At 44.7% G+C, this 23,777-nt stretch overlaps 1 protein-coding gene across 9 annotated transcripts in view; it reads right to left on the bottom strand.

The window, feature by feature from the left end:
- TPST1 (tyrosylprotein sulfotransferase 1) overlaps positions 1 to 23,777 on the bottom strand; it is a 165,866-nt gene that overhangs the window by 110,737 nt on the left and 31,352 nt on the right. For 3 of the 9 annotated variants that reach the window (XM_060123199.1, XM_060123201.1, XM_060123200.1), the window contains exon 1: positions 5,312 to 5,535. The exons of 1 other annotated variant lie outside the window; for it this stretch is intronic. The gene's annotated coding sequence lies outside the window, so the exon portion shown is untranslated. Of the gene's footprint in view, positions 1 to 5,311; positions 5,536 to 17,616; positions 17,672 to 23,777 lie in introns of those variants that run through there. 5 more of the 9 variants (XM_060123193.1, XM_060123196.1, XM_060123195.1 and 2 more) reach the window with 4 other exon arrangements.

Genomic DNA, 23,777 nt, shown 5'->3' with positions numbered 1-23,777 from the left:
ATATTATCAAAGAAAGAGAAGACAAACAGAAAAAAATCAAATGGAAGTTACAGAACTGAAAAATACAATAACAAAACAAAACCTCACTGGATGGGCTCAACAGCAGAATGAATATGACAGAAGAAAGAAGGAGCAAACTTGAAACTAGAAGTAGAACATTAAGAATTACCCAATCTGAGCACCAGAGGAAAAAAAAAAAGAATGCCTCATGCCCTGTAGGACAGTAACAAAAGACCTAATATTTGTATCATCAGAGTCACAGAAAGAAAAGAGAGTGGGGCTGAAAAGTTATTCTAAGAAATGGCTGAAAATATCCCAAATTTGGCAAATGACATTAACTCACAGTTCAAGAAGCTAACAGAATTCCAAATAGGATATACCCCAAAAAATCCATGCTAAGACGTACCATAATTAAACTTCTGAAAACTGAAGACAAAGAAAAAATCTTTAAAGCAGCCAGGAAGAGAGGATACATTAGCTATAGGGAAACACAAATCCCAATGACAGAAGATTTCTCATCTGAAATCATGGATATCTGAAGGAAGTGGCATTTTTCAAATGCTGAAAGTAAAGACCTGTCAACCACAAATTCTATAAAGAGACATAGCTGACAAAGTCTTAAGAAAACTAAGAAACAGGGAATCCATTGGTTTCCAGTGGTCCAGTGGTTAGGACTCAGCGCTCCCACTGCCAGGGGCTAGGGTTCGACCCCTGGTCGGGGAACTAAGACCCCAAGAGCTGCCCAGCATGGCCAAAAAAAAAAAAAAAAAAAAAAACTAAAAACTAAAAAACGGCAAACTACTCTACAGTTTACATCTTAGCTCTGAGGAATTATAAAATATGCTGATATTAATATATGAGCAATTACAAGTTTTTCCTATAACAGTAATTAAATATTTGAGAATTACAGATTTTCCCCCCTCACCATCACCAATGCTATTCACATAGGTAGATGGCTTTAATCCTACTTCCTTAATTCTCTTAGTTAAAAAGAAAGCTCTGGCTTCCCTGGTGGCGCAGTGGTTGAGAGTCCGCCTGTCGATGCAGGGGACACGGGTTCGTGCCCCGGTCCGGGAAGATCCCACATGCCGCGGAGCAGCTAGGCCCATGAGCCATGACCGCTGAGCCTGCGCGTCCGGCCAAAACAGTGAGAGGCCCGCGTACCGCCAAGAAAAAAAAAAGGAAGTTCTGCCACTGTTCAAGATCTTTATCAATTGGACAGTTTTTGTTCTAAAGATTCCAAAGCTTATAAGCCTAAAATCAGAGCTATTTGTTTAAAAAAGATATATCTGCTTCAACCATATGAAATAAAATCTATTTTAAATAGTATCTGCTAAAGAGGAAGCCTGAATGAACCTCTATAATACTGTCATAGTTTAACCATCTTAAAAGCCAAAGCATAAGAGCAAATATTTCTCTTAATGCACTCTAATTTATAGAGTGTGTGTGTTTTTAAAACAAGAATGACTGTGCAGGTATGACCAGTGACCTGTTAAGCAGCCAAAAAAGAAACAGCTGGTCAGCTTGCAAAACCGTGAATTCAGTGATCTGTTTTACATTATTTACCAACTGATTCATTCAGCCAATTTTTATCATTTCTAAAATATACCAAGTATTGTGCAAGGCAGTGATGAACAGATAAATAAGGCACTGTGATATTGTGATATTATAAGATTTATTGTAGAATAGAACAGTGTATCAATCTTCATCCCTGGTTCCTAGCATAGAGCTCCTAAGACCCTTAAATTTCTTGATAGGGGTGAGAGGAACATCTTTTGTTATTCATAATAGGGTCCTTTCAACCACATCTGGGAAAATGGGAGCTGGTTGCCAGAGGAATCAACCCCTGACCTCTGGAAGGGGAAAGAAGCTAATAACCAGCGGCCAGTGATTTAATCAAGTATGCCTACGTAATGAAGCCTCCATGAAAATCCTAAATAAAGGGGTTGGGAAAGCTTCCAGGCTGGTGAATACACTGAGGTGCTGGGAGGATGGCGAGCCCAGAAGAGGCATGGAAGCTCATGGAAGCTCCATGCCCCTTCCCACATACCTTGCCCTATGCATCTCTTCCATCTGGCTGTTCCTGAGTTACAGCCTTTATAATACAGTAAATGGGTAAAGGTAAGTAAAGAGCTTTCCTGAGTTCTGTGAGCCATTATAGCAAATTACTGACCTGAGGAGGGAGCTGTGGGAAGCCCCAGTTTATACCCAATTGGTCAGAAGTACAGGTCACAATCTAGGACTTGTGATTGGTCTGAAGTTGGGAGGAGTCGTGCAGGACTGAGTCCTTAATCTGTGGGGTCTGCACTAAATCCAGGTAGTTAGTAATAATTAAGTTGAATTGTAGAATACCCAGTTGTAGCCTGGAGAGTTGGAGAAGTATTTAATGTGAGGGGAAGACCTACATGTTTGGTATCAGAAGTGCTCCGAGTAGTATAAGAAACAGTAGTTTACCTTTAGGCATAATCCCAGACCTCAAGGAACTCCTAGTCATGACAAAAATGGGCCCATGAGAAATAATTTAAATAAAATGTGATAAGTAGTTTAATAGGTACATGTACAAAATATCAGGAAAGTAGGCAACTAACCATGCCAACAAAAGTGACATTTATGCTGATTTATAAAGGATGAGTTAAATGCTATATATAGTTCCTCAGGGTTCTCACTCCCTCTTAGAGCTCTCAAGCCAGTTCTCAGCCCTAGCTGCCTGTTACTGCCACATGAGAAACTTTTCTTTTTCATACACACACACTGTATTTTATTTTTACAAGAGGAGAAACATTTTTTAAATGAAAAGGTCTGGCCCCACACCAGACCAAGAATCAGAATCTCCTGGATGCCTTGATCCCCTCATCCTTAACCTTTAAAAGCTCCCCAGGTGGTTTGAAAGTAGAGCCTGGGTTGAAAACGGCCTACTCTGTTCAGGGAAAACATAACCCAGACCTCAACCAATCTTCTGGCAATGAGGAGAGAAAGAAAAGAATTTCAGGTAGGAACAATAGGATCTATGGTAGACTTAATGATAGGAAAGAAGAGGATTCTAAGGTTTCTAGGGTGAAGACCCTAAAATAGGAAGCTTGTGGATGAGCAAGATGAGGGAAGAGAAAGGAAAAAATAACCAAGTTTGAAGTACCAAGTATCCAAGTATAGTTACCCAATAGACAGACAAAAATACGAAACACCTGAAAGTTCAAGAAAAATGAGGACTGAATATACATCTTTGAAAACCAAAAATATACAGGTGCTACTTAAAGCCATGAAGGGAAGTGTACTCACACAAGGAAATTAGAGGACAGAAAAAAGAACAGAAAGTAAAACCCTAAGGAATACCACATTAATCTGAGGGAAAGCATATCAAGGCAATGTTTTGTTTTTGTTTGTTTTCGTTGGTTAAAACCTGAGCATGTGTGCAGGCTGAGAAAAAGAGAGCGAATATAGAATAGGAAAGATGTCAGTCAGCCTTAGAAAGTAACACCTTCCTCTGGTAAAAGGAAAGGAGATCAGATATCAGAGAGGTATAAGCACACAGAAAAATGACACACCCTTAAGAGTTCAGGGCTGATGCCCACCAATTTCTTCTGTGAAGTAGGAGACAAGATGAGCAATGTAGAGAAGTCAAGAGTAGGACAAGGAAAGGAGAACGGTAGAAACCTACAGACAGCAATTAGGTGTGGGTACATAAAAGGAAGCTGAGGAGTAAGTCAAAGCATCTCCAGACAGTGCAAGTGAAGTTGGGATCCAGAAGTCTAGGACAGCACCAGCGGCTGTTACACACTTTCCTCCAGCCTGCTCTGGAGACCCAAGGAGCAGAAAAAGCCGACTGTTTGATTCATCCAGGCTTGGAAACCATCAGAGCAAATGTGGCAAGAATGGCTTGAGGCCAGTAACACTGCTTTTATAATTTTAAAAAGTCAAACTTATTTTATTCTTTTTAAAAATCGACTATAGTCATTTCCTCTGAGAGCCAGAAAGGGGGACGGGGGTGGCTAATTTCTCTTTCACTCTTAGAGAACTTGTCAGAACTTCCACTCCTAAGCATTTTGGTCCCTTCAATAGTTGATTCCAAGAAATCTGAACCTGATTCCTCCCGGCAGACTCTTAAAGGATGAAAATTCACTGCAGACTGGACTATCCAGCTGGGAGATAAACATGTGAAATACTTCTTACACACAATGCTATTTCAACTAGGAGTTAGGGGCTATTTCTTCCCTAAAAAATAAAGGTTCAGCAAACACCAGATTGGGGGGGGGGTTAAGGGGGCAATTACATTGCAAACATTGTTAAGAATACTTTACAAAGCCAATTATTATAAAACAACACATGGCACAAAGAGAGCAGAATTCAGTTCTTCGGGATGACTGCAGTAAGTAACTGACAATGTAATCTCTATCACACTTGGAGTTCACTAATTCATCCCGCCACCTCCTATACCACTCTTCAGGTAGCGCATCAATTCCCTTTGGATGCTGGACCTCTTGCTACCACCATGTGGAGAGTACAAAGGCCTGGAAGGAGGAAGATGGTAAGACGTGTGAGCACCTACCATGTACCAGGCCTACCGTGTGCCAGACTCTGGGCAATACACTTGACACGTTATGGGTGCAGCTCACTGAAAGACGAACTACGGTGTTAAAACTACAGACCGGGCATTCAGGAGAGTCGCAGTGTGTGAAGGTTTCAGTGTAAAGGAAAAGAAGTGCTAGCGACGGTGGTTGGTGGAAGCGAAGGGAGAAGGGGCGAGTTGGGAAAGGAAGGCAACTGGGAGCAAAAGGGCAAAACCCAGGAATACATGGCATGGGGGTGGGGGGGCGCGAGTGAAATGTCCAGAGGACACCGTATAGGAGGCAAGGATAGGGTGAGACTGAGGAAGGGAAGCCCGGGTATAGGTGAGGGCAAAAGTCCAATCCGGGGGGACCAGGGCGTCTCATCCCCGGCAGGCGCCCCGAAGGACCGCGGGGTCTGGGAAACGATGCCAGCCCCGCGAGAGAGAGGGAAAGGCGCGGAGCGGGCGGGAGAGGGCGGGAGGCCGACCACGGCGGGGGCGAGCCGGGCTAAAAGGAAGCCCGAGACAGGGAAACGCCGGCGCTGGGGGAAGGGGTGGGCGCCGGGCCGCCGGGCTGTGCGCTGAGGGGGCGGGGCTGGACAACCGCCCGAGGGCAGAGGGGAGATGCAGCGGCCGGCGGCGACTGGGGCCGAGGGATGCCAGGACAGAGGCGGCCGGGACTCGGAGCTAGGTGAGCGGCGGAGGGAGCACAGCGGGGCCGGGGCGACGCTCCGACCCGAGCCGCAGCGAGCGCGGCGTCCCCCTTACCTGGGATGAGTGAGGAGCCGCCGCGCCGCCTCCCCAGCATCCTCGGCTCAGCTGCTTCTCCCACCGCCCTAGGTGAGGGCCATTCCACCCATCCGGGAGCCCGCCCTCACCGCCAGGCGCCAGCTGCTGCCAGCCCGGCTCGGCCGCGCGGAGCTACGCCGACGCGACCCGGGCCCGCGGCCGCCTCAGCAGCGACTCCCCCAGTCGCCGCCTTAGCGCCTGCAGCCGCCCTCCCGGACGGGCGCGGGATCACACACGTGCGGCGATTGGTTGCCCGGCGCCCGGCCGGGGGATATGTCGGACTCTCTGATTCGTGGGCTCCGCTGGCTGCCTTCCCCCCCGAGGGAGGCGGGGCTCGGCCTCCCTCCCGGTCTGACAGGCGCTGAGGGGCGGGGTGGGTCTGACGTCGGGGCCGCCCGGGCGTCCCTGCGTCCCTGCGTGTGCGCGCTCCCCGCGGGGTTCTGGGGCCGCCACCTGTGTGAGCGGGTTGTTGCCGAGCAACGGTGCGCGCGACCTAGCTGGAGGCGAGACGGGGGCAGGTGGCTGTCCACCGTAGCCCCAACCTCCAGCGTGGGTGCCTTTCAGCCTTGAAACCCTGGGACAGGACAGGAGAATGAGCTTTTCTAAGAAATCCTCTCTCTGCTTGTCCTTGCTTCAGAAACCACCTCTGTGCTGTTGCTGGCAGAGGAGCTTTCATCTCATTGAGGTGACTCAAAAATATAAATATCAAATTCACACATTTCATTACACACCAGAGTGAGTGATAGATTCTGTCCCCACCACAGGGGCGGGGAACTGATACTTGAAAGAAAGAAGTGAAAACTAGGAAAGGAGAAAAGGGCAAAGAGATGGGGGACATTGGGGAGAGGGCTGAAATTTCACAACTGAAAAATACCTGTTCGTGTTCACAATACCTACAGGTATATCCACACGAGGTTCTGTCAAAGCAATTATTTCAACTCTATGAACATACATTGGAAAAAGCATAGGCTCAGGAATATAACAGCTTTATTCACAATGCCTATCTACCGTCTTGGAATGAGTTTTGTTATCTATAGAAAGAGGTCTGTAGAATATGTACCTCAGAGAGTTGCTGTAAAGATCAAGTGAAGTCCACACAAAAATCTGTACACGAATGTTCATAGCACCGTTATTCATAGTAGCCAATAAAGTGGAAATAACCCAGATGTCCATCAACTGATTAATGGATAAGTAAAATATGGCATATCCACACAATGGAATATTATTGGGCCATAAAAAGAAGTGAAGTTCCGATACATGCTACAACAGGATGAATCTTGAAAATATCGTGCTAGGTGAAAGAAGCCAGTCACAAAAGACCACATATTATATGAGGCCCTTTATATGAAATGTCCGGAATAGGCAAATCCATAGAAAAAGCAAGTACATTAGTGGATGCCTTGGGCTGAGGAGATTGGGGGGAAATGGAAAGTGATTGCTAATGGCTATGGGGCTTTTGTGGGGGGAGTGATTGATGAAAATCATCTAAAATTGATTGTGGTGATGATTGTGCAATTCTGTGAATATCCAAAAAAATTGAATTGTGTACTTAAAGTAGGTGAATTGTATGGTATGTGAATTATATCTCAATAAGCTGTTATTTTTTAAAAAGAGCAAATAAGGTAACAAACCTCTGAAAGCCCCAGGCTGTGATGCCGCTCTAAGAACCAGGGCTCAGTATATCTAACTGTTTTCTCTTTATTCAATTGGCAAAACCGTGTAAGCAGTTTGACCTGAGGAAATTTAAAGAAATACCCACCACAATATTTTTCTATGGAACATTTAAATCAAATGAAGAAGATGATCTGATTTGACCCAAGCTGCTTTGGTGCGTCAGAAATGATCCACTAGGATTACAAAGCTCACCAAAAGAAAATGAACAACGTCGGCAGGCAGAAAGCAAGAGGAAAGGGAAAGGACACAGCATTCAACAAGGTGATTCTAGATACATCTGCACCCAAAGTTGTTTGTTTAACAAGTCTTTTAACTTTAAGTAAGAGCTGTGTCCCATTCCACTCCCTGCATTCCAGACCCCTTCAGGGAAACAGCTCACCCTGACCTGCGTAATCTTGAAGCCACGGCCAGCACCATGGAGTGTTAATCCCTTAAACACAGCCCCTGCCATCGTCTCTCCACAAGCCAGAAATGCAGCTCTGAGATGACCTCCACAATACCCAGAAAATACTTCACCTACCTACAAGACCTGAAAACAAAAATTTGAGTAGCCAGGTGGGGGCCTGCTGCTGGTATCTCACATATAAACTCTGAGAACAAATTCCAAATGTGAGGAATTCAGTAAGAAGGGGGGACATGAATCCCAGTGAAATCTGGCAGGGAGGTTGTCTCCCTGCCCGTTCTGTGGCAGGATGTCTTCCTGAGCAAGACAGCTTCAGGTGGCCCAGGGACCACACTGTCTGTAAAAAAAAACAGCCCCAAACAAGGAGCTGCTTGATCTGAAGCAAAGCTCAGGGTCATATGGGAACAAGTTTTTCTGCTTTCCAAATCTACCCCCAACCCATATATAAGAAAAAAGTCTCCAAAATATACTCTTAAGTGAAAAGAACAATGTTAAAAACAGTATATATAATATGTCCATTTGTATTTTTTTCAAGTACACACACACACACACACCCCCTTGTAATTTTCAGAGACAATCGCCAAAAGGATGCACAGTAAACTGGCAACAGTGGTTGTTTCTGGGAGGGAAACTGAAAAACTTGGGTACAGGAGAGGGAAAGACATTTATTTTTCACTATGTATATACTCTTTGGCACTTTTTAAAATGTTGTGCCCTGTGCTTGGATTACCTATTTAAAATGAATAAATACATAATTTTTTTTAAGAAAAGAACTCTTTTCTGGAAAACTCACTGATCAGGCCTATATGAATATCTGGTTTATGTGACATATGTATTGCTCTGTGTCATTTAGTAAGTCTCACACTGAGTACACATACTCTGAACACTCTGGATCTACTTTCTCTCTCTCCAGCTTTACCTCTTGCAGGTGATCAGCTCAGACTCAGAGAACCTCACCTGAGGGCCTAGACAGCTTCGTCCCCTGGCTGATAGGCAGTTCAAAGGCTCAGAGATTGTTTCTTCCAAACAGGCTGGTAGGCCCAAGGAAAGAGAGGAAGACACCCCAGTGAGTACCCGGAAGCCACTGTCGTCTTCTAGTTCAAACTTTGCCCGGCTTCTACTTCAGGGAGTCATCTCCCAGCAAGAAGGCCTGGCTGAGAGTAAGTGAGGACACCTTCCTACAGTCATCTCACCTCCTGGAAGGAGAGTCTCCGTGCAACACACCTAAGAATGTTCAGGCTTTGAGGAGAACTGAAGAGGCAGCCCAGCCCTCCAGCACTTTTATTTTGGGAGGTTGTTGGCTTTGCTTTGGTTTCTTTTTTTTTTTTTTGGTTACGCCGAATGGCTTGCAGGATCTTAGTTCCCCGACCAGGGATCAAACCTGGGGCCCTGGCAGTGAGAGCGTAGAGTCCTAATCACTGGACTGCCAGGGAATTCCCTGGAAAGACAAAAGTACAGCAGCTCCCCACTCATGGCACTTCCATTCCAGGATCTGGCATGGAGAGAGGATAGTGGTGGAGGTGGAAGGTGGATGGGATGGGGAGGATCTCAGAAATGGAAAATTGGGGAAGAGAATCATGCCACGTTCTACTTTTGTATTCTCTGTCTCAGCCCAAGGGAGCTGGAAATGAGGGTCGGGAGCAAGGGGTTTGGACGCAGATAATGGAGAGGGCAGGCTACCTTTGCCATGCAAGGGAAGGAACAGAGGTCCTTCAGAGAGCATGGACATGGCCTTGGGAGGAAGTGGAGAAGTGGGGACAAAGAGTTGTCAAGGGTAAGGGCAGAAATGGTGATGACAGAAGATGGTTGGTCAGCCTGACCCTCCATGCTGTCCCCAGCACAGGGCCTGGCCCTGGTTGAATGAATGGATGGGTGAGTGAATGGATGATTAGCAAAAACTGCAGAGCTAAATAGACATTTCTCCAAAGAAGACATATAGATGGCCAACAGACACATGAAAAGATTCTCAACATCGTTAATTATTAGAGAAATGCAAATCAAGACTACAGTAAGGTACCACCTCACACCGGTCAGAATGGCCATCATTAAAAAGTCTACAAATAACAAATGCTGGAGAGGGTGTGGAGAAAAGGGAACACTCCTACACTGTTGGTGGGAGTGTAAGTTGGTGCAGCCATTATGGAAAACAATATGGAGGTTCCTCAGAAAACTAAAAATAGAGTTGCCTTATGATCCAGCAATCCCACTTCTGGGCATATATCCAGGCAAAATTACAATTCAAAAAGAAACATGCATCCCTGTGTTCATAGCAGCATTATTCACAATAGCCAAGACATGGAAGCAACCAAAATATCCATCAACAGATGAATGGATAAAGAAGATGTGGTACATATATACAATGGAATACTACGCAGCCATAAAAAAGAATGAAATAATGCCATTTGCAGCAACATGGATGGACCTATCATACAAAGTGAAGTAAGTCAGAAAGAGAAAGACAAATATCATATGATATCACTTATATGTGGAATCTAAACTATGACACAAATGAACTTACCTACGAAACAGAAAGGGATGCACAGACATAGAGAACAGACTTGTGGTTGCCAAGGGGAAGGGGGGAGGGGGAGGGATGGAATGGAGTGGGAGTTGAGGGTTAGCAGATGCAAACTATTATATAGAGAATGGATAAACAACAAGGTCCTACTGTACAGCACAGGGAACTATAGTCAATATCCTGTGATAAACCATAATGGAAAAGAATATAAAAAAGAATGTATATATATGTGTAACTGAATCACTTTGCTGTACAGCAGAAATTAGCTCAACGTTGTAAATTAACTATACTTAATTAAAAAAAACAAAAGCTGCTGCTCTCGATAAAGATGAAGGCAGCAGGGCAAAGCAGAGAGAGACACAGGGAAGAGAGTAGGAGGGCACTCAGGGTCCTGCCTGGAAGGGCAGGGAGACTCCAGGTGAGGCCTCCAGAGCCAAAGATCCTTGATGGGGAATTGAGGGTTAAACTTGCACTCGACTTGAAGTGACCCCAGAGCCCTGGCTGACTTGAGACACGATGAAACACTTACCTGCGAGCAGCATCAAAGAGCCCATGAACTGCAGGAGACGCCTCACAATTCTCTTGAAGCTTGTGGGTTAGAGGAATTCGAGACAAAAAGAAAATGGTGATACAATTTAAAGAAAAAGAGGAAAAAATGAGCATGCCTCTTTACTTTCCCCACCCCTAGATCCAGGAAAACTGGCCAGGTCAGGCCGCTCAGCCACATCATCATTTTAAAATGAGAATCCAGCCCAGCCTATGAGCAGGCATTTTCCAAATGGTTACAGAATTCCTGCACCTTCCAAAAATACCTCTTCATGCAACTCCCGCCGGGGAGGGAGGGCCACATGCCCAGGCTGGAACCAACCAATTGGGCTTCCTGAGTCCAGAAGTTGCCCCCCCGGGCTCTGCAGACCCCAGATGCAGGAAATGCCCGCTGCTTCACGGGTAAACCTAGCTAGACAGCTACTGGTGCTGAGCCGAACGCTGGGAGCGAAGCTGCCTCTGGTTCCACTTACAACAAAGAAGATTATATGACTTCCAGGAGGAGTTGCCAAACCTAGCTATGCAAGTAAACCACCTGTGCAGCTTTGTAAAATAGACACGGGGCATCAGGTCAGTTTTATGAAGCAGACACTCTGGGAGAAGGATCCCCCCGACTCCCAAGGGAAAGAGATGGGGGTAGCGACTAGGAGGTGGCACTTGGGGAACTTCAGAGAGGCTAGTTGATGACATCCTGTTTCCTGACTTGGGAACTACCTGGTTTGGTCACTTCGTGACAATTCATCAAACTATACACACATGAGCACTATTCTGTATGTTTGTTACACTACATTAAAAAAAAAAAAAAAAAAAAAAGCTCCCAGGTAAATTCTGCTCCCCTACCAGGTGTCAGAACCACTGAGTTGGAAGTACAGGATGAGAGGTTTAGGTTACGCAAAAGAGAGATGCTGGGTGCTTTTGAGTATTGGCTAGAGTAGCTACAGGGTCTGCCTCCATCTGAGGCAAGTCTCTGACCCTCAGAGGAGAAAAGCTCCAGGGAGGGGAGGGGCCCGGATGGGAGGTGCTCCAGGGAGCAGGCAAACCTTCTCTGCCCGTGGATGCCGACCCAAGACACCAGTGCAGACTTTTCCTGGGCCCTGCCTCTTGGACAGAGCTTGCTCAGACCTCCTGTGGTCTAATTCAAGAGGGCCATTTTCTCCTGTGGCTTTGGTTTTCCCTCCCTGGTTAAAGAGGCTGCAGAGGCTACCAGTTTCTTGCCACCCTCCCAGGTCCCTTTCCTAGGGCAAGCAGCTTCTTCGAAGAGCGTGCTACTCCCAGCAGGATCTGGGGGACTCCAGCACTTGGGATTTACCAATGTCCTGCACCAGGCACTGTTCTAGGTGCTGAGGACACAGCAGTGAACAAGTCAGTCCCAGCTGACTTTATTCGGCTTATATTTGTTAATCTAAAACAATGAAAGAGCCAGTTATTTTTATCAGCAAAATGAGTTTATCAAGGAGCCACAAAGAACTGCAATTTGGGACATGCAACTGTTGCAGGAGAATGGGGATGAGAGAATGGTCATATCCCAGGTCTCGGATGAGTCCCTGGGACCGCCAAGGGAGGGTCCTTGGCTTTGCACAGGAAAGAATTTAAGAGCGAGCCATAGTTAAGTGAGAGTAAGTTTATTTAGAGAGATACATATTCCATAGACAGAATGTGAAGCGTCTCAAAATGCACAATTTTTAAGAATCAGACAACGATGAAGTCTGCTGCACTGACTGACTCTTCCTTTCATGAATGATTTCTCTGTAGCCGTGCAATACTGTTTGATAGCATGTTACACACAGTAGAACTTCCTCCAAAATTGAAGTCAGTCCTCTCAAACCCTTCCACTGCTTTATCAACTAAGTTTATATAATATTCTAAATCATTTGTTGTCGTTGCAACAGTCTTCACAGCATCTTCATCAGGAGTAGATTCCATCTCAAGAAACTACTTTTTTTGCTCATACAGAAGCACTTCTTCAAGCATTAAAGTTTTATCATGAGATTGTAGCAATTCAGTCACATCTTCGAGCTGTATTTCTAATTCTAGTTCTCTTGCCATTTCCACCACATCTGCTGTAACTTCCTCCGCTGAAGTTTTGAACCCCTCACAGTTATCCATGAGGGTTGGAATCAACTTCTTCTAAACTCCTGTTAACGTTGATATTTTGACCTTCTGCCATGAATCACAAATATTTTTAATGTTCTTAATGGCATCTAGAATGGTGAATCCTTTCCAGAAGGTTTTCAATTTCCTTTGCCCAGATCCATCAGAGGAATCACTATCTATGGCAGCTATGGCTGTATTTCATAAATCATAAGACTTGAAAGTCAAAATTATTCCTTGATCCATGGGCTGCAGAATGAATGTTGTGTTAGCAGGCATGAAAACAACATCAATCTCATTGTCCATTTCCACCAGAGCTCTTGGGTGACCAGGTGCATTGTCAATAAGCAGTAATATTTAGAAAGGAATTCTTTTTTTCTGAGCAGTAGGTCTCGACAGTGGGCTTAAAGTAGTCAGTATTTGTAAACAAATGTGCTGTCATTCCAGGCTTTGTTGTTCCATTTATAGAGCAGAGGCAGAGTCAATTTAGCATAATTCTCAAGGGCCCTAGGATTTTCAGAATGGTAAATGAGCATTGGCTTCGACTTCAAGTCACCAGCTGCATTAGCCCCTTACAAGAGAATCAGCCTATCCTTCGAAGTTTGAAGCCAGGTGTTGACTTCTCCTCTCTAGCTATGAAAGTCTCAGATGGCATCTTCTTCCAATAGAAGGCTGTTTTGTCTACATTGAAAAATCTGTTGTTTAGTGTAGCCACCTTCGTTTATGATCTTTGCTAGATCTTCTTGATAACTTGCTCCAGCTTCTACATCAGCACTTGCTCTTCACCTTGCACTTTTATACTATGGAGATGGCTTCTTTCCTTAAACCTCATGAACCAACCTCTGCTAGCTTTAAATTTTTCTTCTGCAGCTTCCTTACCTCTCTCAGCCTTGACAGAACTGAAGAGAGTTAGGGCCTTGCTCTGCATTAGGCTTTGGCTTAAGGGAATGTTGTGGCTGATTTGATTTTCTAACCAAACCAGTAAAACTTCTTCTATAAAGCAGCCGCATAGCACAGGGAGATCAGCTTGGTGCTCTGTGACCACCTAGAGGGGTGGGATAGGGATGGTGGGAGGGAGACGCAAGAGGGAGGGGATATGGGGATATATGTATATGTATAGCTGTTTCACTTTGTTATACAGCTTTGTTATACAGCTGTTTCACTTTGGTAGTTATATACAGACACTAACACACCATTGTAAAGCAATTACACTCCAATAAAGATGTTAAAAAAAAAGAACTTCCATATCAGCAAAAAGGCTGTTTTGCTTTCTCATCATTTGTGTGTTCACTGGAATAGCAATTTTAATTTCTTTCAAGAACTTTTCCTTTGCATTCACAACTTGGCTAACTGTATGGCTCAAGAGGTTTATCTTGTGGCCTGTCTTGGCCTTCAACATGCCTTCCTCACTAAGCTTAACCACTTCTGGCTTTTGATGTAAAGTGAGAGACATGCAACTCTCCCTTTCCCTTGAACACTAAGAGGTCATGGTAGGGTTATAAATTGGCCTAATTTCTATATTGCTGTGTCTCAGGGAATAGGGAGTCTTGAGAAGAGGGAGAGAGATGGGGGAATGGCTGGTTGGTGAAACAGTCAGAACACATACATTTATTGATTAAGTTTGCCATCATACATGGGTACAGTTCATGGCTCCCAAAACAATTATAATAGTAACATCAGGACTTCCCTGATAGCACAGTGGTTAAGAATCCGCCTGCCAATGCAGGGGACACGGGTTCGAGCCCTGGGCCGGGAAGATCCCACGTGCCATGGAGCAACTAAGCCTGTGCGCCACAACTACTGAGCCTGCACTCTAGAGCCCGCGAGCCACAACTACTGAACCCGCGTGCCGCAACTACTGGAGCCCCCGCGCTTAGAGCCTGTACTCCACAACAAGAGAAGCCACTGCAATGAGAAGCCCGTGCACGGCAACAAAGAGTAGCCCCCGCTCGCCGCAACTAGAGAAAAGCCCGCGCGCAGCAACGAACACCCAACGCAGCCAAATTTTAAAAAAGCGACCAGTAACATCAAAGATCGCAGATCACCATAACAAACATAATAATGAAAAAGTTTGAAATATTACAAGAATTAGCAAAATGTGACACAGAGACATGAAGTGAGCAAATGCTGTTGGAAAAATGGTGCCAATAAACTTGCTCCTTGCAGGGTTGCCACAAACCTTCAATTTGTAAAAAATACACAGTATCTGTGAAGCACAACAAAGCGAAGCACAAAAAAACAGGGTATGCCTGTAATGTGCTGTTTGTCAGTTTAATTCTCAGGCTACAGCCACTGAACCTAAGAAGAGCAGAAGACAAGCACTGCCTTTCCTACACATAACAAAGGCACTCAAGGCAACAAAGACTTGCTCACCACTCAGTGTGCCCCTGTCTCTGCTCTGGTCCTTGCTCATGCATAGCCTTCTACTTGTGTTGTACTCCTCAACCCAGCCAGTGAAAACTCAGTGCAACTCTACCAGTGCAAATTCAGCCAACCTTACATTACACTGAAATGCCAACTCCACTCGCAAGGGTCTCATCTCTGTGACTCTTGTGACCTGTGTCCCAATTTACACCTTTCTTAAGGCCTTTCTCCCATTCTACTTTGTATTCTTGTTCTTTGTGTATTTGTCTGGTTCTCGCCCCTCACCCCCATCAGATAGGAAGCTGCTTAGATGGGGGATGGAATTTTCCCTGCAACACCCAACACTGTTTATGGGCCCATAAGAGGCCTTGGAATGTTTGCTGAGATGGATTAAATTGAATGATGGGACAGCATCTCCCTGAAGAATCAACAGTTCACTTTGTTCTACATCTCTATAGTTCATAAAGCTGCTTTTTTAAAATTTATTTTGAAATTTTTTAAACTAGAAAAAAATTGGTGAGAATAGTACAATTAACTCCAATATACGTACACTTACCAAGTGACTGTTGATTCATCAATTGCTAATATTTGCTACAATTGTTTTAATATCTCTCTCTATCCATCTAGCTAGCTAGCTATAATGATCATTATTTTTAGTTATTGAACCATTTGAGAATAAATTACAGACATTGTGTCTTGTGTCACTTTACCCCTAAATACTCCATTAGTACCTCCTAAATATAAGGACATTCTCTTGTACCATGATCCAATGAAGGAAATTTAACATTGATATGATGCTATTTACTATCTACATATACAGTCCCTATTCAAATTCCCCAATTGTCCCAATTATGTCCTTCACAACCATTTTTTTCATTCTCATTGTCTACTGAAAAAAATGTACAACCTAAACGTTGAGAATTATGTTTTATTTGGAGGACTTTCTTTTTTTTAATATTTATTTATTTATTTGGCTGTGCTGGGTCTTCATTGCAGCATGCAGGATCTTTTAGTTGCGGCCTGTGGGATCTAGTTCCCTGACCAGGGATTGAACCCAGGCCCCCTGCATTGGGAGTGCGGAGTCTTAGCTACTGGACCACCAGGAAAGTCCCTCGGAGGACTTTCTGAGCACTCAAGCCCGGGAGTAGCCTCGCAGATGGCTCTGAGGGACAGCTCCAAAGAGGTCAGGGAGGATCCAGGGTATACAGGCGTTTAGCAACAAAGACCTGGTAGCTGGCATATCAAAAGATTACTGTTGGCAGACCTTCCTGGTCTTGCCGGCTGTTCCCTTGCAGTGTACTTAATCAATCTCGCTTTCTACACTCAAAAAAAAAAAAAAAATCCTGTTAATTAAAGAAAACAACCAGACATCTGAAGGTAATGAATTTAGTGCTTTTCTATATATGGGAAGATGCAAGAGTCTGGGCTCACTGAAATCATTCCTTTGATAGGCACCTTAGCTATCCAGGGCCAGTATCCAGTTCTTTCCCATCCTGAGTTCCCACAGGGCTCACCCTCGGGGGTGCCTGTAATGTGATGGCTTGATGGCTGCAGCATCCTTTGTTTACTGATAGGGCAGGTGACATTTTTGATTCACATCATCTATGTGTTGCATTTAGTTGTATCACTTTAGTCTCTTACAATATCGGACAGTTTCTCCCTCTTTCATTCTTAAGGCATATTAGTTATTTGTAGAATAGCCTTTGACTTGACTTTGCTGTCTCAGGTTATGCATTTGGGGGGCAGGAAGGCCCCGAGAGTGAGGCTGTGCCTTTCACAGCACACAGCAGCAGGAGGCACACACGAGGTCAGTTTGTCCCATTATTGGTGACGTTGACTTTGATGATCTGGTTAAGGTATCTGCCGGGTTTCTCCACTGAGAAGTTACAGTTTTTCCTTTTGTAATTATAAGCAATCTGCTGAAATGACTTAGCATTTCAGAGACTGTGAAAATATCCTGCTCCCTGTCTGATGATGATTCTTGCCTGGCTCTGATGTGCCTGCCAATCATTCAAGGAAAGTGGAGTTGGTCGGCGGCCCGGAGCTGAGGCTCTGGACATCACAGAGCCGGGATGGGCAGAGAAGGAAAAGCACTGGGGACAGGAAACTGTGTGGACAGCAGGGCAGGCAGTCTGAGTGCTAATGCTGGGAGCTGAGCTGCAGCTCACTGAGGTGTGGGTGGCAGTCACACCACACCAGGCACCTCAGGGCAGCCTCAAGGGTACTGGCCCCTTCACCAGAATCATGACCTGGAGAGGGACCAGTTTGCAGGAAGCAGGAAGACCATCCTTTCCTCCTTATTCCCTGGTGGCCCCTAGTGCTCAGTGGGGCGGAGGGGGGAATGCCTTAGAAGCATTATTTCCAGAATATTTCCAGGGGGCCCCCAGCGAATCTGAAGGGTTCCAGACCTCTGGGCCTGGCCTGGCCTTCCTTCCCAGCCAGGCTCCCTCACAGCCCCCTGCCTGTTTGCTCCACTCCTTACAAATATCTGCTCTGCTGTTGTACACAACCCTGGGCTGGCAGTCACGGTGGAAAGTAAGGGGTGCACACCCACAGGACACACACAGCCTGGGACAAACTGGCCACGAGTTCTTGTGTGCTGGACAGAAGGTGTATTCATTTTCTGTGGCTGCCGTAACAAATGACCACAAATGGGGGACTTAACACAAAAGGAATTTATTCTCTTACGGTTCTGAAGGTCAGAAGTCTGAAATCGAGGCGTCAGCAGGGCCGGGCTCTTTCTGCAGGCTCCAGGCGAGAATCTTTCCTCGCATCTTCCAGCTTCTAGTGGCTGCTGGCAATCCTTGGCTTCCTTGGCCGTATCCTCCAGTTTCTGCCACTGCGGTCACATGGCCTCCTCTTCCTCTCTCTTATAAGGAAACTTGTCATTGGATTTGAGGCAGGATCCTAGGGACATCTAGACAATCCCAGATGATCTCATAGTGAGATCCTTAACTTATTTACATCAGCAAAGAGCCTTTTTCCACATAAGGTCACACTCACAGTTTCTGGGAGTTAGTACATATCTTTTGGGGGCCACCAGTCAACTTGCCATGGAAGGAATTCATGTATGCTCTTGTGTATACGTTAGTTTTCCACATATTTCTCTAACAAATTCTATATTGATGATTAGGAGTAATTAAAATAGTCCCTGATGGCTATTTGGGGCCTACCCAAATATTTCTGTCCTCCCCCTGCCACACATATACACACACACACACGCACATGCACAAAATAACATATCTACACAGAGATGTTTACACATTGTACCCAGGTCCTTGTACAGAAATCTGCATGTATGCTGTATTCATTCATTTGACACATGTTTATTGAGTGCCCACCACGTGCCAGGCCCTGGGCAGGCACTGGAAACACAGCAGTGAACAAGGCAGCAAGCCCACACCTTGTTTACATTCTGGTAAAATATTTACACACACACACACAAAGAGCATAATACGGATGCAGAATCTGCAGGGCTTTTCCATGCCCAGGGCTCCCAGAAGGGCTGAAGTCAGCAATTCTAGGCCACAGGCAGCAGGGGAATGTGAAGGCCCTTAATGCAAATAAAGTCACCAGCAAAGTCATTTTTAAAACAACAAATCCTTGATTAAGTGAAACATTTGTGGGCAGGGGTGAACCCCAACCCCAAAATCTCTGCACTGCTGTGGAGGGGCTCGGAGTTCTGGGGTGTGAGATGGAGGAGTCTGAGCAAAGGAACCAGCTGGGCCTTGAACAGCCAGAGAGGCCTGAACACACGCACATGCTGGATTTGAGGTTGGCTCAAAGGACAAGGTGGACAGGGCCACTTGGAGGGGAAAGAGCCTGACCACAAGAGACACAGCCAGAAGCTGGGAGTCAGCCGTTGGCAATGATGTGCAGGATAAGGTGAGACTGATGACTGTATCCTGGCATTATCTATCAAAACCGGCACTCACATTAGTGCAGGGGACGTGTGAAGTGGCAAGCTGGCTAGGCTGATCTACAGACTCCAAAATTCCCTTTCCAGTATGTTCCAGTTAGGGTGGGCTACCAGCGATGCTCTCTCATGAGAGTCAGAGGATGGAAGGAAGGCAGCACCTACTGTATAGCACACAGTTTCTCCCCGTTATTCACTTAATTGTTCATCTTTTCCCCCTGGATCTTCCTTCCTGTGTGCCTGTGAACAAGCTTCTGGCTGTGCCTTTGGAGCTCTAGCCTGCTTTTGACCTTCCCTTCCTTTATTTAGTGAAAACTGTGAGTAGTATGCTGCTAGTTTTTCTTTCTTTCTGACATTTTTTTAAAATGTCACATCTTGAGTGAGTAAGAAGTGGATCATTTCTAGACCAGAGCTTCAGAACAGACCACTATCTTGGCTTTTCTTGGCCCTTTGTATTTTCATATAAATTTAGAATTAGCTTGTCAAGTTCTATTAAAAAACATGTTGAGAAACAGACTCACAAACATAGAAAACAAACTTATGGTTACCAAAGGGGAAATGGGGAGGGGGAGGGATAAATTAGGAGTTTGGGATTAACAGATATACACTACTGTATATAAAATAGATAACCAACAAGGACCTACTGTATAGCACAGGGAATTATATTCAGTATCTTGTAATAATCTATAATGGAAAAGAGTTGGAAAAAGAATATATATATGTGTGTGTGTGTATATATATATATATATATATATACACACACACACGTATGTGTAACTGAATCACTTTGCTGTAAACCTGAAACTAACACATTGTAAATCAACTATACTTGAATAAAAAGTTGTCTGTTTTGAAAAAAAAAGAGAAATTAAAGACCTAAATAAATAGAATATAATCATTTAAAAATTATAAATAAATACATAAATAAATTTTACAAAATAAATAAAAATCATAATTTAAAAATGAAACAAATACCAAAAAAAGAAAAAAAAACATGTTGAGATTTTGATAAGGATATGTATAATCTAGAAATCAATTTGGGGAGAACTGATCCTTAAAATATTGTTTTCCAATCTATGAACATGGCATATTTCTCTAGCCTCAGACATAGATCAACGAATACAAAAGAAGATATCAAAATGGTGGGATTGTTGGCTCAGTGGACACCCCACAGGAATGACTGGCTGGCACTGCTCGCCTTTTAGTTGCTGCCCTTGCTCCTTGCTTCCTGCTTCCAGGCTGCCAGGTTTTCATGTGACCTTGTCCGCTGCCCACAGCTGATTGGCTCAAGGGAAGGCACCTGCCTCAAGCTGATCCAATGAATGCCTTCTCCCAGATTTTTTGAACCAGAGACTGACAGAGAATTGAAACAGGCTCTTGTTGGTGTCTGAGGTTGTAAAAATATAAAATTTAGGAGCTCTCTACAATCATGTTTCAGATGATCTGGACTGAAGGATTGGAGGCAGATGCATTGCTGAGAAAAAAGAGTGAAGCTCAGAGAGGCATAGAAACAAGACAGAGAGGCTGGTGGTGTTTGAGTCTCCGACTCCATATAGTTTCTGAGGCCCAGTTGCATTCTTGCTCCTGGGTTCCAAGACACCCATGTTCCAAGAGATCCATTGGTTCCAAGGGTCCAGTGTTCCTTAAAGATAAATTCATCTTCAGGCTTAAGCTATTTTGAGTTTCTACCACTCACAACCAAGAGTCCTACCTAATGCAGTTGGGTAGACTGAAAACGGGTATTCTCAAACAGATTCCAGGTAAGTGAGCCTCGGCACCTGGCCTTAACAGGCTCACAATTTGGACTGCAGTCTGGTGCCCTTAGAGGGAACCTTCTCTAGCACAGGCCAGCACTCTGTTCCCTTCCCCTGCAGGAATTCTGCTGCCTCTCTTGGGATAATTAATCAGAGGTGATCGCCCTTATCCTCCTTTTTACACAGGATTTATCTATTCTAAGCACTTGTCTTATTTTTATGTGTGGATGGCAAACTTTGGTTAGAATTTAATTACCATGTTTGTCACTATGATCACCCAGATGATCACTCGAGGGCTGTTATAGGCCCAACTGGCAAGTGTCCCATAGGTCAAGATATCAAGAGGCCCCCAAAATAAGATGCAAGCTCCAGATGGGACTTCAGGAGAAATACTAAAAGTCTCCACCACTTCTGCCACTCTTGATAATGACCCTATGCACCATGAGGCAGGGGTTGTTATAGTGATAGGAGAGTCAGGCTCTGAGTTTTCAGGAGATTGGAGGGAAGAATTTTGGAGATACGGTGCTGCAGGGAAAGGGTTTGTCCTATATATACAGACAGTCCTTGACTTTGCTAAATTCAAGACTTAAACAGTCTACACATTCATACATTTCATACACTATACACGGACAGACCTAATGCACTTTTCAGAGCCCGAATTTGCACTTTTATCTCTCATCTGACTCTGGATGATTTCAGGCTAAGTCCTGGGGGTGCTGCGTGGCTGCCAACAGTCCCATTTCAGCATCACCAGTGGTCATCATTCTCAGGACAGCAACTGATGTCGTTATTTAAATATCTAATTGAAGAGAAAAATACTATACAAATGACAGTGCTGGTCAGTGATAAGAAACAAAGGTCTCATGAACTTAACCCAGTCAAGACAGAAGTGGGAATGATGAGCTGAACTAAAATTGGTGACTCTTTAGCTTCAAGTCAGGTGTTTACCACACTGAAACTAGTCAATTGCATGTTTATTTGTGAAGGAAAAAAAAATTAACTTTTGTAGGACAATAAAAGACCCAGTAGACTGGGAAAATGCATTCTTTTGGACAGGGCCTGAAATGGTGTATGGCCTGCTTCCACGGCCTTGGGAAGCATGATAAAGATAGTCCAGTTTTCTATGATTCTAAAAGGCAGCCTATTGTTGGCATTTTCTAAGTTATTTTGACAGCTCCAAGAAGGTTCTGGTCACTAAACTTTAACAGGGTTGTAAAAATTGTATCATGTTCCAAACTTTCTAAATCAAGATTATATTATTTTTGTTAAAAACAAGACAACAGGCCCAAAATGGAGTCACTTATACTAAGCCCCATGACACCTAAGTGAGACTTAATAATTATAGTTTTGGGGACTTCCCTGGTGGTGCAGTGGTTAAGAATCCACCTGTCAATGCAGGGGACACGGGTTCGAGCCCTGGTCCAGGAAGATCCCACATGCTGTGGAGCAACTAAGCCTGTGTGCCACAACTACTGAGCTTGTGCTCTAGAGCCCGCGAACCAAAACTACTGAGCCCACGCACCACAACTACTGAAGCCCACATGCTCTAGGGCCCGCATGCCACAACTACTGAGCCCACGTGCTGCAACTACTAAAGCCTGCGCACCTAGAGCCCATGTTCTGCAACAAGAGAAGCCACCGCAATGAGAAGCCTGTGCACCGCAATGAAGACCCAACACAGCCAAAAATAAATAAACAAATTATAAACTTATTAGAAAATAATAATAATTATAGTTTTGGCGTCTCCTGGAAATCAAATCTTAAATCAGTCAATGAGGAATTACCTGGTCAGTGAGGTAATCTGTCTGATAGACCCCTTCTCTCCCCTAAAGAAAGGTGACCTTGCTGAAACCAATCCACTTTTTGCTAGTTTAACTTCCTTACCCCCTTCCTTCTGCCAGTAAGTCTTTTATTCTGTACAGCTCCTGGGAGCTCCTTTCTATCTGCTAGATGGGATGCTGCCCGATTCAGGAATCACTGAATAAAGCCAATAAGATCTTTAACATTTCCTCAGTTGAATTTCTTAACACCCTGTAACATAAATATCTCTGCAACTGTCAATCTATATCTAGATGATGATAGAGAGATGACAGATACACAGATAGATGATAGATAGGGAACTATTCTCTGAGACTTATAGAACCTTTAATCAATGATGTCTGGGTCTGATTCTCTGGGAGAAAAAGGATCCAGACCTCAAGGACTGAGGATGGGGACTCTAGAATTTCTGAACCGATGAGTTAAAATAGCTTGGGAATGTGCTGTCTGTTGGGGAATAGCCACATGAGAACACATTTTACTCATTAATGCTGATGCAGGCCAGATTGCTTTCCAAGAAAGCCCGCCCTGTCACTTTTTCCAGCCACTCTTGTCCGAGGACACAGAGGAAATTAAGAGAGCCTGGGTATTCTTGGAAGGAATGCTATGCCTGAGCTTGGTGGCCAGAGTTTCAGCAGGGGTGTGTGCAATGCAGGAAGTGATGACAGAAAGAGCAGCTCCCTGGGTCCTCCAGGCAAGAGAAGGGGATTCGGCAACTGGCGACTCCCAGAGACAACAGTTCCCCAGGTTTGGAGGCCTGAGAAGATTCCACTCCAGAATTCAAGTATGACCCTATTTCCCCTGTGCTTCTGAAACATGGCCAGGGCTCTTTTGGTAGCCAATTATTCTCTTTCAAGAGATTCTGCAACTTGGATAGTTGATTTGGAAGGAAGCAGCTAAGTACCCGGTAAAGTTAGCCCAGGGGACCTTAACTGAGAACACATCACCTGGAGAGACGTCTCAAAAGTCATAGGCCCTGAACCCACTGAATCAGAATCTGGGGCCTAGACCCATGTAGTCTGGGGAAGGTTGTGGAGATTCTAATGCGAGCCCCGAGTTAAGGGCCAGTGCAAGAGAATACTGTGCCAGTAAGGCCAGGCCATGGCTTTGATATTTTTTTTTTCTTTTTATGTTAAAAATGTCAGTTTCGGGACTTCCCTGGCGGTCCAGTGGTTAAGACTCCACACTTCCACTGCAGGAAGCACGGATTTGATCCCTGGTCAGGGAACTAAGATCCCGCATGCCGCCGTGTACTAGACCAGGCTTCTCATTTTAATGAGCATACAAATCACACATCTTGTTCAAGTGCAGATCTGATTCAGCAGGTCTAGGGTGGGGGCCTGACAATTTACATTTCTAAC

Source organism: Lagenorhynchus albirostris, chromosome 15 (genome assembly GCF_949774975.1).
Source record: "Lagenorhynchus albirostris chromosome 15, mLagAlb1.1, whole genome shotgun sequence".
Classification (NCBI taxonomy): Eukaryota; Metazoa; Chordata; class Mammalia; order Artiodactyla; family Delphinidae; genus Lagenorhynchus; species Lagenorhynchus albirostris.
Note: the sequence above shows the minus strand (reverse complement) of the source record. Positions and strands in the feature narration are given on the sequence as shown.